The sequence below is a fragment of the Scyliorhinus torazame genome, chromosome 8 (assembly GCF_047496885.1).
Source record: "Scyliorhinus torazame isolate Kashiwa2021f chromosome 8, sScyTor2.1, whole genome shotgun sequence".
NCBI classification, from domain to species: Eukaryota; Metazoa; Chordata; class Chondrichthyes; order Carcharhiniformes; family Scyliorhinidae; genus Scyliorhinus; species Scyliorhinus torazame.
The window spans coordinates 70,141,700-70,158,774 of NC_092714.1; the positions used below are offsets into that span (position 1 = coordinate 70,141,700).

At 47.3% G+C, this 17,075-nt stretch overlaps 1 long non-coding RNA gene across 1 annotated transcript in view; it reads right to left on the minus strand.

Moving 5' to 3' along the window:
- Positions 1-4,767: 4,767 nt before the first annotated feature.
- LOC140428746 (uncharacterized) overlaps positions 4,768-17,075 on the minus strand; it is a 79,469-nt gene continuing 67,161 nt past the window's right edge. The window contains exons 2-3 of the long non-coding RNA XR_011948853.1: positions 5,602-5,911; positions 4,768-4,904 (exon numbers count right to left, since the gene is read on the minus strand). This is a non-coding gene — a long non-coding RNA (uncharacterized lncRNA). The remainder of the gene's footprint in view (positions 4,905-5,601; positions 5,912-17,075) is intronic.

A 17,075-nucleotide genomic window follows, 5' to 3' on the forward strand; every position in this document is an offset into this window, starting at 1 on the left:
TAACTGAATTACGAGGATAGGGTGGAGGCACGGGCTTAAGCAGGGTGCTCTTTCCAAGGGCAGGTGCAGACTCTATGTGCCAAATGGCATCCTTCTGCACTGTGAATTCTATGATTCTTTCTGATGAATTCTCTCTAAAATCGAGTGTTTGCGCTCTCTCTCTCTCCCCAGAAAAGGCAGTGCAAGCAGAACCCTGAACCTTTTAACACACTCTCTGCAAGAAGGAGGCTGCTGTGAAGCCAGAGGCCTCTCCTGGAAAAGCTGTGAGTAAGATATACTGCAGAGCTGCAAAGAGGAATATTACAAACTGTAGGCCAGAGACTTTAAACCCCACACATACTGTGAAGAGAGTGCACTGAAGAACTCATCATCTGAAGTAAGGGCTTTTACCTTTGACCTTAACCTGTATTATTTTTCACCCTTTCCCTTCCTCTCTGTTTGTCTGTCATGTGTGTGTATGTGTGTGTGTGTAGCAGGTGCGGACAGTTAAGGGGAGTCAGGTATTTTCTCATCATTAACTAGTTGTTTTACTGTATATTATATATTTGTTCCAGTGAGAAATACTTGTGTTTAAACTTGCAAACCTGGTGACTGTAATTATTGGACAGCCAAGGGCCAAAGACGAGCGGGATTCTTCGATCCCCAATGCCGATTTTATAATCGTCGATTGGGCGGAGAATCCCTTTTTATGATGGAATTGGGGCCGGTGTCTTTTTTCGCATGCTCGCGGAGCGTGCCATATGCCGTTGGGACGGCCTCAGGACGTCATCTGAAGGCCCTCCCCCGTTGCTCCATTCCAGATGGGCCGAGTTCCTGACCACGCGGTTGACATGTAGGCTCAGCGGTCGGGAACCCAACGTGACGGCTGCAGACTGTCCAGCGCTGCCACAGTCGGCGGGAGCCATGCTGCTTGCCGAGGGGGCTTCGTCGATGGCTGGGGGGGACTGGTGGGGGGTGGCGATGGGGTGTCCCGGGGGGCACTATCTGGCAAGGTCAGGTCCACGCACGGCTGGCACCATGTTGTATGGTGCGACCGCTGCAGGTTGTCGCCGTGCATATGCACCGGCATGCGCCGGCAATTCTCCGGCCATTTATGTCACGGAGGCCGCGCGTTTTAAGTGGCACGGCTGCTATCCTCTCACCAGTTAGAGGATCGGTCCTGGGGCGCCACCAATTTTTCCCACCTAAAACGCCACGGCTCCTCCGGCCATAGCCTCCAAATCGGAGAATCCAGCCCCTTGTGTATTTTCATAAAGGTTATTGGTAAATTCGCTTATGTTGTGACTCCGGGAAAGTGGGGCTGGTATTGACTACACTTGCCCAGGATGTTGTAACAAGTGCCGCAAGATTCAGTGCTAGGGCCTCAGCTACTTACAATCCATATTCATGATTCAGATGAAGAGACAGAGAATAATGCATCTATATTTTCCGATGATACAAAACAAGGTGCAATTTCAAGCTATGAGGAGGGCACTAAAATGCAGCAAAGAAATACAGGGCGCGATCTACCAGCTGCATCGCACCCAAAACGAGGCGCAGTGCGGACTGTAGATGCCGGGAGATCCCTCTTCCAGGATCTACATGGCTTGTCATGCTTCGTGAGATCTGATGCAATCTCGTGAGACGTTGCGATCTGAATCCCGCCTTTTGTGGGCGGGATCACTCTTTTTCAAATCTACATATTAGAGCTCCCCTGTAATAATGTAAGCTCCCCTGATCTACTAGAGGTGTTGGGATCTAGCCCCATTGCCTAGAAGACCTCGGGTGAGCAGCGTTCAGTGCTAGTCCCCACAAATGGGGACCAGATGGAACGGTACTTGTAGCGTTCTCCCAGGGGATCAGAAGCCCCCAGGGGGTGACCCATTGGACAGGATGGCACCCTGGCAGTGCTGGTGCCACCGGGCACCTTGGTACTGCCAGCCTGCCACTTTGGCACTGCCAGCCTGGCAACTTGGCAGTGCCAAAGTGCCAGGCTAGCATTTTCCCTGTGATGGGGATCGGGCCCAAGGGTGCCCTGCGCATGTGAGGTGAGGTGCGGGGGGGGGGGGGCCCGTAGGACCCCCTTACAGGTGAGCTGGGGCTTTGGGGGATGCGGGGGATGTGTTGGGGCATCCCGATCTATTCCTGCACTGAGAAGCTCCGTCGAGCGGAGCTCCTCATTGCAGGAAATGGGACTAAATGCAGCATCGGCAGGGAGTTCCCCACTGAGACCCCGAATTGAAACAGAATCTCGATAGATAGCGTGATGTTTCTCGATGCTGCGAGTAGAGGGAAACACTCAGCTAATTGTGCTCATCACGGGATTCTGTCCCAATTTGGTTAGGTCGAGCCCTATGACAGTTTATTGTGTGGACAACAAGGTGACAGAGTGTATGATGTGGGTAAGTGTAAAGTTATTCATTTTGGTCACAAGAATAAAAAAGCAGAATACTTTTTAAAAGCCATGAAACGTCTAAATATTGACAATCAAAGAGATTTGGATTCAAGGAGCACAAACAGTTAACATGTAGGTACAGTAAGCAATTCGAAAAGCAAATGGCATGTTGGCATTTATTGCAAGGGGATTGGAGAACAGGAACAAATAAGTATTTCTGCAATTGTGTGGGTATTTGTTGAGGTCACACTTGGAATACTGTGTGCAATTTTAGTCTCCATTTTGAAGGAAGAATATACTTCCATTGGAGACAATGGCCCCTAACTTCTGGCGAGCGGTGGGCCGCCAATTTTGAAAGAGAAATCTGCAACTCACCTGTACTCCAATGATGCATCCAACCTTCCTTTCTATTCGGCAGCCTCGGGCCTCCAGCGCCCCGTTCTGCGCAGGCTTCAACGCGGCGCAGGAGTGTAGCCTGCCCCCTTATGACACAGCCAACATGGGAACGCCCATTGAGCGCAGGCATTTAAACAATAAATTTAGATTGAAAACAACAGGCAACTTTTAAACAGGTATTACTATTATTGTTGATTCTTTTAAAGTAATTTTTAATTTTGTTTACGAATTAAGTGATTATTTATAAGTGAATAACTAACTTGCCCATCTTTGGACTGTGGAAGGAGACCGAAGCACCTGGAGGAAATGTTGGAGACACGGTGGCACAGTGGTGAGCACTGATGCCTCACAGCACCAGGGACATAAGTTCAGTTCCGGCCTTGGGTGACTGTGTGTGTGGACTTTGTACGTTCTCGCCGTCTCTGTGTGGGTTTCCCATCCAGACATGCAGAGAATGTACCAACACCATACAATCACCCAAAGTCCGAATTAGACCATAAGACATAGGAGCGGACGTAAGGCCATTCGGCCCATCGAGTCCACTCCACCATTCAATCATGGTTGATTTCAACTCCATTTACCCGCTCTCTCTCCATAGCCCTTAATTCCTCGAGAAATCAGGAATTCATCAACTTCTGTCTTAAAGACACTCAACATCCCGGCCTCCACCGCCCTCTGTGGCAATGAATTCCACAGACCCACCACTCTCTGGCTGAAGAAATTTCTCCTCGGAATTGAACACGGATCCCTGGTGTTGTGAGGCAGCAGTGCTAACTAGTGTGTCACCGTGTTACCATGTTAAATATGTTCCTGACTTGTTTACTTCAATTATCTTTTTTTAAAAAAAATATTTGTATTCAATTTTAGCAAATTTTCTGACCACCTCCTAACATTCCGCTAGAAAGTCTAGGAACGGTTGCCACCGCCTGAAGAACCCTTGCACAGACCCTCGCAAGGCAAACTTTACCCTCTCCAATTTAATGAACCCTGCCATGTCGCTGATCCAGGCTTCTACGTTTGGGGGCCTCGCATCCTTCCACTGTAGCAGAATCCTCCGCCGGGCTATCAGGGTCGCAAAGGCCAGAATATCAACCTCTTTCGCCTCCTGCACTCCCGGCTCGTCTGATACCCCAAATAATGCTAACCCCCAGTTCGGCTTGACCCGGGTGTTCACCACCTTAGACACAGTCCTCGCAAAGCCCCTCCAAAACCCATCCAGCGCCGGACATGCCCAGAACATATGGGCGTGGTTTGCTGGGCTCCCCAATCACCTCACACACCTGTCCTCTCCCCCCCAAAAACCCTACTCAACCTCGCCCCTGTCATATGCACTCTGTGAAGAACCTTAAATTGTATCAGGCTAAGCCTGGCACAAGAGGAGGAAGAATTAACTCTACCCAGGGCATCAGCCCACAGACCCTCATCTATCACCTCCCCAAGCTCCTCCTCCCATTTACCCTTTTGCTCCTCCACCGAGGTCTCCTCCTCTTCCTGCATCTCCTGATAGACCGCCGAGACCTTGCCTTCTCCAACCCACACCCCCGAGAGCATTACTTCAATTATCTTATTAATTTATAATGATCTCATAATTAAATGTTGTGTTCATGATGTTTTAGTATGAAGCTTGTTAACTTTAATGCGTAACATTTACTAAAAAATAATTTTAGAAATACAAAACTTTGAAACCAGTTAACATTTAAATTTAATGTGTAACATTTACTAAAAAATAAATATGCAAATACTAAACTTTGAAACCAGTTAACATTTAACTTATCATTTAAATTTATCAGCTGAACAATGGCATAAAACTACCTCAGCGTTTCCAAATTTCTTGCAATAAAATATATTTTCTCACTTAAACACAACGGTTCTGTCTATTTGTAAAGGGAGAGGAAGGATGGAGGGAAGAGGGAGGAAGGAAGAGGGGGTGGAGGGAGGGAAGAGGGAGGAAGGGGAGTGAGGGGAGGGAAGAGGGGAGTGAGGGGGGAAAGGTTTTGACATAGCAATTGTTAATTGACAAGCTCAACATCTGCTGCTGAAGCGCAGTGTCCTGGCACGCATCTCTTCTGACATCATTTTGGGATGTAATTTGGCAGTACACTCTTAGGGGTGGGTTATTGATTCACTGCAAAACCTGTCAGAGAGATAGTTCACATTAGCTTACAGGATTAGCTTATATATACTAAGGCATTAAACTTTGTTAAAACTTTTGAAGTAATCACCGAGGCTTCTAAGGATGAATATTACATCAGGGAGACTTGTAAACAACTCAGCTTAAAATACATTGCAAAGTCCAAATGTACTTTAGCTCTGAATCAGCTAGGAGGACAGGTGTGCTAACACTAGTGTCCTTGAAGGAGTCAATAGCACCAGTATCAAGACCATGATCATCCAAAACCAACAACACAGGGCCGTCAATAAGCACACAAGGACCCACAGAACCCGTGATCAGTAACATGGAGTGTCTTAGGTGGACAATCATACCCGTTAGCGAGTGATCACTGCATTATATCCATTATAGTTCCTTTAATGAAATTAACATCCTCATGACAAACCAAAGTTTAAAAAAAACATTCTTTCATCTTCTGTGACTTCAGACTCACCTGATACAGTAAAGTCTTCTTTTAATGGAATTAACAGCCTCATGCCAAACCAAGGTTTAAATAATATCTATATATCTTCCTTTCAATTTGTTTGCATTTTAAACATATTTATAAATGCTAAACACTAATAATACAAAACATTAACTGACCAAAAAAATGTCTCCCAATGTCTCCTGCCTCTGCTAGACTGAAACTTTTCAGTGTAAATACAAATGTGTAAAAACTCACCAAAAATCCAGGTAAGTGGTTCAAGTTAGCACCTAGCTGCATTGTTCATTCATCAGCTCCAGCGCAGCACAGGGCTTCAAGCCGTCAAAAGGAAAACAACCAGGGGGCAGCGCAGTGGTTAGCACTGCTGCCTCATGCCGCCGAGGTCCCAGGTTCGATCCCAGCTCTGGTTCACTGTCCGTGTGGAGTTTGCACATTCTCACCGTGTTTGCTTGGGTTTTGCTCCCACAACCCAAAGATGTGCAGGCTAGGTGGATTGGCCACGCTAAATTGCCTCTTAATTGGTAAAAATGAATTGGGTACTCCAAACCTATTTTGAAAAAAGAAAAGAAACAGCTAGGAGTTTGAAAGCCGCCCGCTTCCTGTACACTAGTACTTCTGGGTCATCATGGCGAGCATGTGAGGCGCACCAGTGACTTAGGTCGCTGGCCAGAGAGGGAATTACGGGCTAATATAGCGAATGGTCAGTAGATTGGTGTCAGGGATGAGGCAGTTGTCCTCTGCTGAGAGGCTGAGTAAATTGTGTTTATATTCACTGTAGTTTAGAAGGATGAGAGTAAATCTCATTGAAATATTCAAGACTCTGAAGCGGCTTGCTGGGGTAGATACTGAGAATTGTTTTCTTTGGCTGGGGAATCTAGAACAGGCTGGCCAGTCTCAGACAGGAGCTGATCATTCAAGACTGAGATGGGGAGAAATTGTTGCACTGAAAGGGTTATGAATCTTTGGCATTCTTCACTCCAGAGAATTCTGGATGTGTCATCATTGACTATAATTTTTTATTTAATCATTGACGGGATGTGGTCATCACCACCATTTATTGTCCATCTCTAATTGCGCTTGAGTTGGTGAGCTGCCGCCTTCAATAGCTGGAATCTATGTAGTGTACGCACAAAAACAGTGCTGTTGGGAAGGATGTTCCAGGGTTTTGATCCAGTGACAGCGAAGGAATGGTGATGAATTTCCGAGTCAGGATGGTGTGTGGCTAGGAGGGGAAATGCAGGTGGTGGTGTTCCCATGCCTCTGCTGTCCTGGTTCTTCATGGCGATTGAAGTTGTATGCTTGGAAAGTTCTAACAAAAGAGCCTTGGTGAGTGGCTGCAGTGCATTTTATAGATGGTATACACGACTGCCACTATACTTTGGTTATGGAGGGAGTGACTGTTGAAGGTGGTGCATTGGATGCCAATCAAACAGGTTGCTTTGTTCTGGATATTGTTGGAGCTGCACTTATCCAGCAAGTGGAGAGTTTCCGTCCTGACTTTTGCCTTGTAAACGTTGGACAGCCTTTGGGGAATCAGGAGGTGAATTATTCGCCCCAAGATTCCTAGCCTCTGACCTCCTCTTATAGCCACAGCATTTGTGTGACTAGCCCAAATCAGTTTCTGGTCAATGATAACCCTCAGAATGTTGATAGTGGGGAATTCAGCGATGGTAATGCCATTGAATGTCAAGAGGAGATGGTTAGCGTCTCTCTTGTCCGAGATGGTCATTGCCTGGCACTTGTGTGGCCCAAATATTACTTGCCACTTAACAACTCAAGCTTGAATACTAACTGGGTCTTTCTGCATATGGACATGGACTGCTTCAGTATTTGAGGAGTCGTAAATGGTGCTGAACATTGTGAACTCATCAGTAAACATCCTACTTCTGAATGTATGATAGAGGGAAGATTATTGATGAAGTAGCTGAGGATGGTTGGGCCTAGGACATTACCCTGAGGAACTCCTGCAGCCATGTCCCAGGATTGTGATGATTGATCTCTAACAATTACAACCATCTTCTTTTGTGCTACGTATGTTTTGACCCAGCAGAGAGTTTCCCCTGATACCCATTGACTCCAGTTTTGCTAAATCTCCTTGATGCCTCACTGGGCCAAATGCTGCCTTGACTCTCACCTGTACTTCAGCTCTTTTGCCCATGTTTGATTCAAGGCTGTAATGAGGTCAGGAGCTGAGTGGCTGTGGTGAAACCCAAGCTGAACATCAGATTATTGCTGATTAAGGTCAGGTTGGAGTTGTGTTGAAGTTTGGTGAGGACACAGCTGGAGTACTGTGCAATCCTGGTCGCCACATGGGGATGCAGAGGCAATTCATCAGGATGTTGCCTGGAATGGAACATTTTAGTTATGAAGAGAGGTTGGATAGGCTTGGGTTGTTTTCGCTGGAGTAGGGAAAGCCGAGGGGCGACCTGAACGAAGTGCACAAGAGTAAGAGGGACATGGACAGGGTGGATAGGGAGCAGCTGTTCCCCTTAGTTGAAGGGTCATTTACAAAGGGTCACAAGTTCAAGGTGAGGAGCAGGAGGTTCAGGGGGGATTTGAGGAAAAACATTTTTACCCAGAGGGTGGTGACAGTCTTGAATGCACTAACTGGGAGGGTGGTAGAAGTGGGTTGCCTCACATCCTTTAAAAAGTACCTGGATGAGCCCTTGTCATGTCATAACATTCAAGGCTATGGGCCAAATGCTGGAAAATGGGATTAGGTAGGCAGGTCAGGTGTCTTTCATGTGTCTTCTGCACTGTATTATTCTGTGATTCTGTGAGAGAGTGCAGGATCAAGGAACAAGCAATAGTTGGGTTCTTTAACCTTCTGCGGCACAGTCAGATTTGTGGGGTGGTTCGCCGGGCACTGGCCTGCTCTGTGCATTGCTAACTTTCTTGTTTGAAGACTTTTTTCCACTTGGTGGGAAGTGGTTGTCCCAATTTCTTCCTCATATCCTCCACCAACACCTCAAACGCAGCATCTAAAAACCAGGGTGTGAGGTTGTGAGAGGGAAGTTCCAGCTTCTCCTCTGCCTGCCACCTTACTTGCAGCCATGATGTACCACCCGGCCAATATTTATCTCTCAATCAACTTCACAACTTCACAAGAAATAAATTATCTGGTCATTATCTGCTGTCTGTGTGGGAGCTTGCTTTATGCAAATTGGCTGTTGTGTTTACGACATTACAACAGTGACTCCACATTAAAAATGCACTGTAAAGTGCTTTGGCACCTCCTGAGAGTGAAAGGGGCTATATAAATGTAAATCTTCTGTCTTTTTAAGAGGTGCAGGGTGTCTTTAAGTTGCATCAGAATTACTCATATTTTCCTGGTCTCCATTAACTGCATTGCCAACCAACCAATATTGCTGACATTTTATGATAACAAGGGACCGTCATCTATTTTGCCACCTATTTATGTCCATAACCATGTGGGCTCAGATTAATTTATACCGCTTTGGTCCCCCCCCCCCCCCCCCATAATCTGCTAATTTCCATAAACACAATATCTACTTAGAATCTTTGTTGAGGTTATTAATGGATTTCAGGAACAACTAGCCCCCCCCCGGGGCCGGGCTGATCCCTGGGGAACAGTGTTGGTCGCAGCTGTCCAATTAGAATTATTACCATTGGCAATCATCCTTTGTTTCCCATTATTGAGGCACTTACTAATCCAATTTACATTTTTAAATGACAGCTGCCTGTAACATCAGTGATGTAAACTTGATTCTGGAGAGTGAATGTATCATTTCATTTACTCAGATGGTAAAAGCATTTGAAGAGTTCTGACACTTCTATTCACTTCCCTGGAGTATTTTTGAATTTAAACATAGCATGTATATTTGAGATGTAAAGCGATCAATCCTACAAATCTAAGAACTTTAAATTGATGTTAAAGCTAGTGGTGTAGTTGGAGTTAATTTTGGACCCAAGGGGATGGGGTCAGTGGAACAGCACAAGTGGACTGGCACCTAAAATGTGTGATTTGTTGAACATAAGGGTTATTTGGTCTCAAGGATATTATTAGAATTGGAACTGTGAATTTAAAACTCGTATGTGTCCTATTGTTTTCAACATTGACAGATTCTTAAATTTGCTTGCAGCTAGAAAGCTTCTGGGGTCAGGTTTTAACTCAGCTTTGAGTGTGACTTGGCTCCTAGAATTCCTCATGACTGTAGTGGGTGGATAGGCAGCAGGAAGGACAGCCCAGCAGGGCCAGGGAGATAAATCATGGGCCCTGATGCTGTTCCTGTTTCTGGGCCTCTATTTTCTCACCTATCTATCCCCCTCAAAACGCATGAGATTTTTTCTCCCATTTCAAGACACGGCAATCACAGAAAGATCCTAGTAAAATAATAACACCCATTGTTGGCATCGGGTTACAAATATAATTCGATATGTATGCAGCATGAATCATTATTAAGAGCAATAGCGCTAAAATGCAGCGTTAGCTTGTGTGAACCTTTTAGATCCTTCCACTGTAATTATTGTAAGGAACTTGGTAAATCTTTGTCTGTTTCGTGTTTCTCTTTTCAATCGCAGTCCCTGCAGAATTACAGTTTTGTTTAAACTTCAGACCTTGGTCAGTTTAGTCGAACTGAAAACAGCCCTGGTCTAATGTACTGGCCCAGGTCTTCCCTTTCTGCACTGTGGCACGGCCCAAGATGTCTGTTTGATGGACTTGGCAAGCAGCCAATCAATGTGTCTGAAATTCTGAGACATCTCCTGTTCTCGATTACGAGTGTTGGAGCCATTCCGAATCTTCCGGATGAAAGGTGGGTCATGTGAAGAGCTCTATTTTGTCCTGAGTTCTGGTGAAAGATCCAGGCATGAAACAGCTTTGAAACTCACTGACTCTCAGCTCTCTCTCTCTCACTCTCAGCTTTCTCTCTCAGCTCTCTTTGTCTGGAGATTTAAGAGGCTTCCAGCCAGACCTGTGGAAGTCATCCCTGTTTATAAGACTGCAGGCAGTAGCCAGACCTGTAAAAATAACTACTGGTTTAAAAGGCTGCGAGCAATTTCCCCACCAGGTCTGTAACAGTTTAACCCCCTGCCTGAATGGCTGGGAAAAACCCAGTCTGAGAACTCTCTTCATGATACAGCCAGAATCTCTCAACTGCTTATCTGTGCAAAGGCAGAATGGATGTAGAATCTGCAGTAAAGAGAGCATTCTACAGCCTGCAAATTCTAGTTGAAGACAACATTAGGCAATCACTGGCTACAAAGTCCGCTACCTCGGCAGCAAAGAACCATTTCAGACCTATTAATCCCTGTTATTTTCTTGAGCCTTTTCCCCCTCTTCACCGTGTGTCTGTCCTGTGTGTGTCTGAGAGGAGGGTGGGACAGGGTTTTGGGAATGGTTAGATAGCTGACCATTGATCCCATTCTTACCATTATATATTCATCTTTTTCATTGTTGTAAATAAACTGTGTTTTTCAATGTTTTACTTATAAATCTGGTTTCTGTAACTCATTGGAGCAGTCAAGGGTTAAAGATGTCAGGAAAATACAGAAATTGTGTATTGGTTCATTTATTTGTGTTGGGACCCCGGGGTCGGTGGGGTTTGAATTTGACCTCGTACTTGCCCATGGGCCATAACACTATTAAACAAACCAGAGAGGACACGTTTACTTAACAACATTCTGCAATATTAATTTGACAGGAAAATATCTGTGTAAATGATAATACTGATTTTAGTGACTGCCTCAGCCCTCATTAATATATTCTACACATTGCACCCTATCAACATGGTGACAGTTTATATTTGGCGGAAAGATTCAATACTTGCATCCCAGATAAACTGCACAAGATATTGTCCATTCTGTATAGAATACTTTCTCCTACTTGAGTGCATGATATTATTCAATATTATTATTTCACAGAATGGATGCAATTGGATTTTATTTAATCACTAATCTTACACAGCAGAAAGATCAAATGATTCCTGAACAACAAATGATTGAGCATCATATGTCTTTACTGTCAGTGCAGGAGTGGAGTCCTCGGCATGATTCAGTGGGCAGCAGTTATAAAGTATGCTGAATAGTACGTTTAGTGGGGTGTTTCTCGGTGGCTGCCTTTTTTTGGCCTTGGGGTGTTTTTCCTTGCCGAGGCCGCAATTAGAGGGATTTGGCATGCCAGCAGGGTAGGTTCCTCGCAGATGGGGTGCCATGTTTTCCGGCAGCCTTAACTTCCAGGGCCCCCCAACCTTTCAGGCCACCCCCCAGGGTTTTGAGCCCCTCCTCCAACCTAGGGAAAGCACCCGGGGACCCCCTCTACCTTACAAGGCCCCACTGGCACTGCCAACTTCACACCCTGTGGCCATGGCATCCTGGCAGGGTGCCTGAATGGCACTGCCAGGGTGCCAGGCTGGTGAACCCTAGGCACTTGGTGAATCCGGTGTTGGATATTCATTTAAATATTTTGATCTGGAACTTGCCCAACGAGGGCAAGATACAGATCGTTTCGGGTAGATTGAGTCGGATGACTCCCAAGAGTTTTCGCACCCAGCGAAAAAGATTAAAGACTCTTGAGAAACATGCAGAATTCGCAGGTTACTGATTAGCTACAGGCCCACTATGCACTCCTGTCCTGGCAATTTCACCCCAAAGTAAACTTCCATCAGCAACAAAATGAATGGCATCTCCTCCTTTTACACTAATAAAAATAGCCCCAGGATTTGTCAAGTAGATAGATCCCCAGGATCTATCAGCATCTCAGGAAAAATGTAGATTGAATTGTTGATTTGAATTTTTCAGGAAGATTGGTACACGGTACAAAACCTCAATGCGGCCTTAACTCATGAACTGGATTACTTCCTCTTCCCCAGAAGCTGTAATGCAAATTGCGTTGTACACTGGGAATTTACAACCTAAAATGGAAAAATGTAATTAAAAATAAGAAACTCCCAACAGCAACAAAAAAATGTGTCAGCAGCATCTTGAGAGAAATCATTTCAGAAGACTTTAAGTAATCGGGTTGGGGTCCTTAGCAGGTTTCTAAATTGAGGCCATATGGATGGAACTTAAAAAACACCGAGGGGGCAATCACATTGCCGGGAGTGTTTTATAGACCTCAAACGGTCAGGGAGAGATAGAAGAGCAGATATATAAGCAAATCTCAGAGAAGTGTAAAAACAATAGAGTAATAATAGTAAGGGATTTCAACTTCCCTAATATTAATTGGGAAAGGCAGAGTGTGAAAGGTTTAGAGGGAGTGGAATTATAAAAATGCATCCAGGAGAGCTTTCTGAGCCAGCGCGTAGAAAGTCCTACAAGTAGGGACTAGTACTTGACCAATTTTAGGGAAATAAGACGGGCAGTTGGCAAAAGTGTCGATGGGGGAGCATTTTGGTAAAACTGACCATAACTCAGTAAGATTTAAGGTGGTTATAGAAAAGGACAAATTTGGATCGGAAATAAAGGTTCTGGCTTGGGGATTTTTGTGAGGGCCACGAAGAATCCAGCACGAGTTTCAAGGATATATAGAAATAACATTTATTTACAATAACATATATATACACAACAGCAGCAACCTCACTTGCTGCTTACTCCTTCCTGCTAGTTCCAAACTGGCCAACTTTCTTTATACAGGGAGTCTGCTAATGATTTCTCCGCCCCCCTCATTGGGGAAGCTCAAACTCCCACAGGAATGTGGGATTGTCATTAGTGCCCAGCCAATGGTAAGCAGGCAGGTTATAACATCCCTCCCCCCTGAAGTCCAAGGAATCCACCGAAGACCCTGGCGAAGGAGGGCATCGGACTTGTTTTGCCGCAGGCCGGACACCATTTGCACGAGGCGCTGGATCGGGCGGCGTGTAACGAGACGGAGACCAGCACTTCCGTGATGAACGGCGTAACGGTTGTACATCCACGGCCCGTGGGCCCGAGGATTCCCCCTCTGATGCGTCCTGTGTCTCCATCTCGGAGTCATAGTCTGCTGCCTCTGTCATCTCGGTGTCTCTATCTCCGTGCGGTTCTGTAACGACCTGCGCAGGCTTTGAGTGATGCACCAGAGGAAGATTGTGAGGACTACTTTCCATTGTCTCTGGGGCTGTAGAAATGAAGGGGAATCTTTACAAAATTGCGAACGAACACTGGGTCACCGGGCGCAAACTGCCGAATCGGCCGATGCTGAGAAAAACCCTGTCCCTGCCATTCTGGTGTGCGGCGTACTTTTGCGCCAATGTCCGGGAAAAACATACTAATGTGGGTGCGAAGTCTCCGGCCCATTAGGAGTGCTGCGGGAGCTACCCCAGTCACCGCATGGGGGGTGGTCCTATACGAAAACAAAAAGCGAGCCAGTCTCGTGTCCATTGACCCGGAAGACTGCTTCTTTAGGCCTCATTTGAATGTCTGCACTGCGTGCTCCGCCAACCCATTTGAAGCCGGATGGTAAGAGGCAGTGTGGATATGGCGTATGCCGTTCATCTTCATGAACCTCACAACACCTCACTGGTGAATGGAGTGCCGTTATCCGTGACCAGCACCTCTGGGAGGCCATGTGTACTAAAAGACAAACGCATCTTCTCAATTGTTGCGCAGGACATTGTGCCTAGCATTTTATGCACCTCTAGCCATTTAGACTGGGCGTCGATTAATAAAAGGAACATGGATCCTTGAAAAGGGCCGGCGAAATCCACATGCAAGCGCGCCCAAGACCGCCCTGGCCATTCCCAATGATGTAGGGGAGCGGCCGGCAGAAGCTTTTGATGCTCCTGACAAATGGAGCAGTTTTGGGCCACCTTCTCAATGTCGGTGTCGAGGCCTGGCCACCAGACATAACTCCGGGCCAACATTTTCATTTTGGTCACGCCTGGATCCCCATTGTGCTCTTAGTATCAGCTCCTGTCCTTTTTCCGGGACAATCACAGGCGTCCCCCACAAGAGGATGCCGTCTTCCACGCTGAATTCTGACAGCTTGGAGGAAAATGCCCGCAACTCACCTGGGAGCTGTCTATGCTGCCCACCATACAGGACTATGTGTCGAACCTTTGACAGGACTGGCTCCGTCTGGGTCCACTCACAGATCTGTGATGCCGTGACAGGCAAGGTGTCCATAAAATGTAGGGTTGCAACCACCTCACCGGTCTTGGGGGTCGACATGGGGCCGGTCGATAAAGGCAATCGGCTCAGTGCGTCGGCATTCGCAATCTGCGTTCCTGGTTTGTGCTCCAGAGAATACTCGTATGCAGCAAGCAACAAAGCCCAGCGCTGGATCTGTGCGGAAGCAATGGGCGGTATTGGCTTATCCTCTCTGAAAAGTCCCAGCAGAGGCTTATGATCAGTCACGATAGTGAAGTGGCAGCCATACACGTACTGGTGGAAACGTTTCACCGCAAAGACCACTGCCAGGCCCTCCTTCTCGATCTGCGCGTACTTTTTTTCCTCTGCAGTCAATGTGCGGGAGGCGAAAGCTATCGGCCGCTCGGCCCCATTCTCCATCTTGTGGGACAGGATGGCCCCAATACCATACGGCGATGCATCACATGTGACGAGCAAAGGCTTTCCAGGATCATAGTGGATTAGTAACCCAGACGACGACAATTGTTGTTTTACCCGCCGGAAAGCGGTTTCTTGCGGCTGACCCCAATCCCAGGTGTGATTTTTCTTTAGCAGAAGATGATACATGGCCAGCGTAGTTGCCAGATTGGGGAGGAACTTCCCGTAATAGTTTACGAGGCCGAGAAAAGAACAAAGATGCAAAGTGTCAGTCGGGGCGGGGGCCTGTTGAATCGTGCGCACCTTCTCTGCGACGGGGTGCAAACCTTCGCGGTCCACCCGATAACCCAGGTAGACTACTTCCTTCACCTGAAAGATGCACTTTGTGCGGCGTAAACGGACTCCAGCCTCCAAAAAGCGTCTAAGGACAGCCTCCAGATTTTCCAAATGTTCCTGCTCCGGCGTCCCTGTGATCAAAACGTCATCTAAGTAGACAGCGACACGCGGTAAACCTCTCTATGCTCTCCATAACGCATTGAAAAATAGCGCAGGCAGAGGATACTCCAAAGGGCAAACGTGTATATTCATACAGGCCCCGGTGTGTATTAATCGTTACATATGGTCGGGAGGCAGGGTCCAGCTCCAACTGTAGGTAGGCGTGATTCATATCTAATTTTGTGAACGAGAATCCACCTACAAGCTTTGCGTAGAGATCCTCTATGTGAGGCATTGAATATCGGTCGAGTCGGGAAGCCGTATTAAATGTAAGTTTATAGTCACCGCACAAGCGAACTGTGGCACCTGGCTTCATTACAGGTACAATTGGTGCTGCCCAGTCAGCGAAACGGACGGGCCTGATAATATCCAAAGTTTCCAAATGAGTGAGCTCCCCTTCTACCTTCGAGCAAGGCATAAGGCACCGGGCGCGCCTGGAATTAGCGCGGCGTGGCTCCTGGTTCGACTTGGATACGGGCTACGGCCCCTTTTATTTTCCCCAAACCGGGCTGGAATACATCTGGGTATCGTCCTAGCACCTCAGTCAACCCTCCAGAAACTGTTTGGAGGATGTGCTGCCACTGCAGGCGCAAATGGCGCAACCAATCCCAACCCAAGAGGCTGGGCCCATGGCCACGCACCACAATAAGTGGAAAACACCCCTCCTGGCGTCCATAGACAACAGGGGTCATCGTAGTTCCTGCAATGTCCAGTGGTTCCCCCGTGTAGGTGGCCAACCTGGCCTGTGTGTCGGTTAATGCAACGGTCTGTATACCCTGTTTGATGTGGTTGAATGTCCTCTGGGCGATCACGGGGACCGCTGCACCAGTGTCCAACTCAAGCGGGTGACCATTGACCCGTACGGTCACCTTAATGGGGGCCACATGGGGAGCTGCCACACAATGCAGCTGCAGGCAGTCGTCCTCCGTCTCCACGTCCTCAGGAGTAGTCGCCGCAAGTTCAATGGAAGGTACGGCCCCTGGGCTGGTCCCAGTTTCGGTCGGAACGACAGCGCCTCTGGCGCCCCCAGGACCGGCGTCCGCGACGGGGTCGGCGCCTACAAGTCCGACACTGACATGGCTCCTCATCCATTGGTTCTGGAGAAGGCTCCCTTCGGGGAGGAATGTCCGACAGCCACTGGCGCCGATCCGGACGTCGTCTCGCCCAAAGTACCGCAGGAGTGATGGGGGACGTTTTCGGACGGAAAGGGTTGCGCCCCAAGACATGCACTTCCATTCCCTGTAACTCCTGCACTCCTCATTCTGCGCTCTCTCGAGACAATACTATTTGAATGGCCTGTTGAAAAGTCAATGTTGGCTGAGCTAACAACTTTCTCTGGGTGGCCGCATTGTTAATACCACCAACCAAACGGTCGCGTAACATTTCTGATAACGTCTCACCATAGTCACATTACTCCGCAATCCTGCATAGCCTGGATAGAAAGTCGGCAAGGGATTCTCCTGGGGTCCTCTCAGCGGTATTAAACTGGTAACGTTAGACTATCGTGGACAGGGTTGGGTTAAAATGCTGCCCCACTAAATTCACAAGTTCATCAAACGTTTTGGTGTCCGGCGCAGCTGGGTACGTAAGGCTCCTAATCACCCCAAACGTATGCGGGCCGCAGGCGGTGAGCAATATGACCACCTGGCGCTCGTTTTTGGTGATGTTGTTTGCCCGGAAATAGTAACGCATCCGTTGTGTGTACTGGTTCCAGCTTTCCAGGGCAGCATCAAAATCATCCAAACATCCGTACAGAGGCATGGTGTAATAGAAAA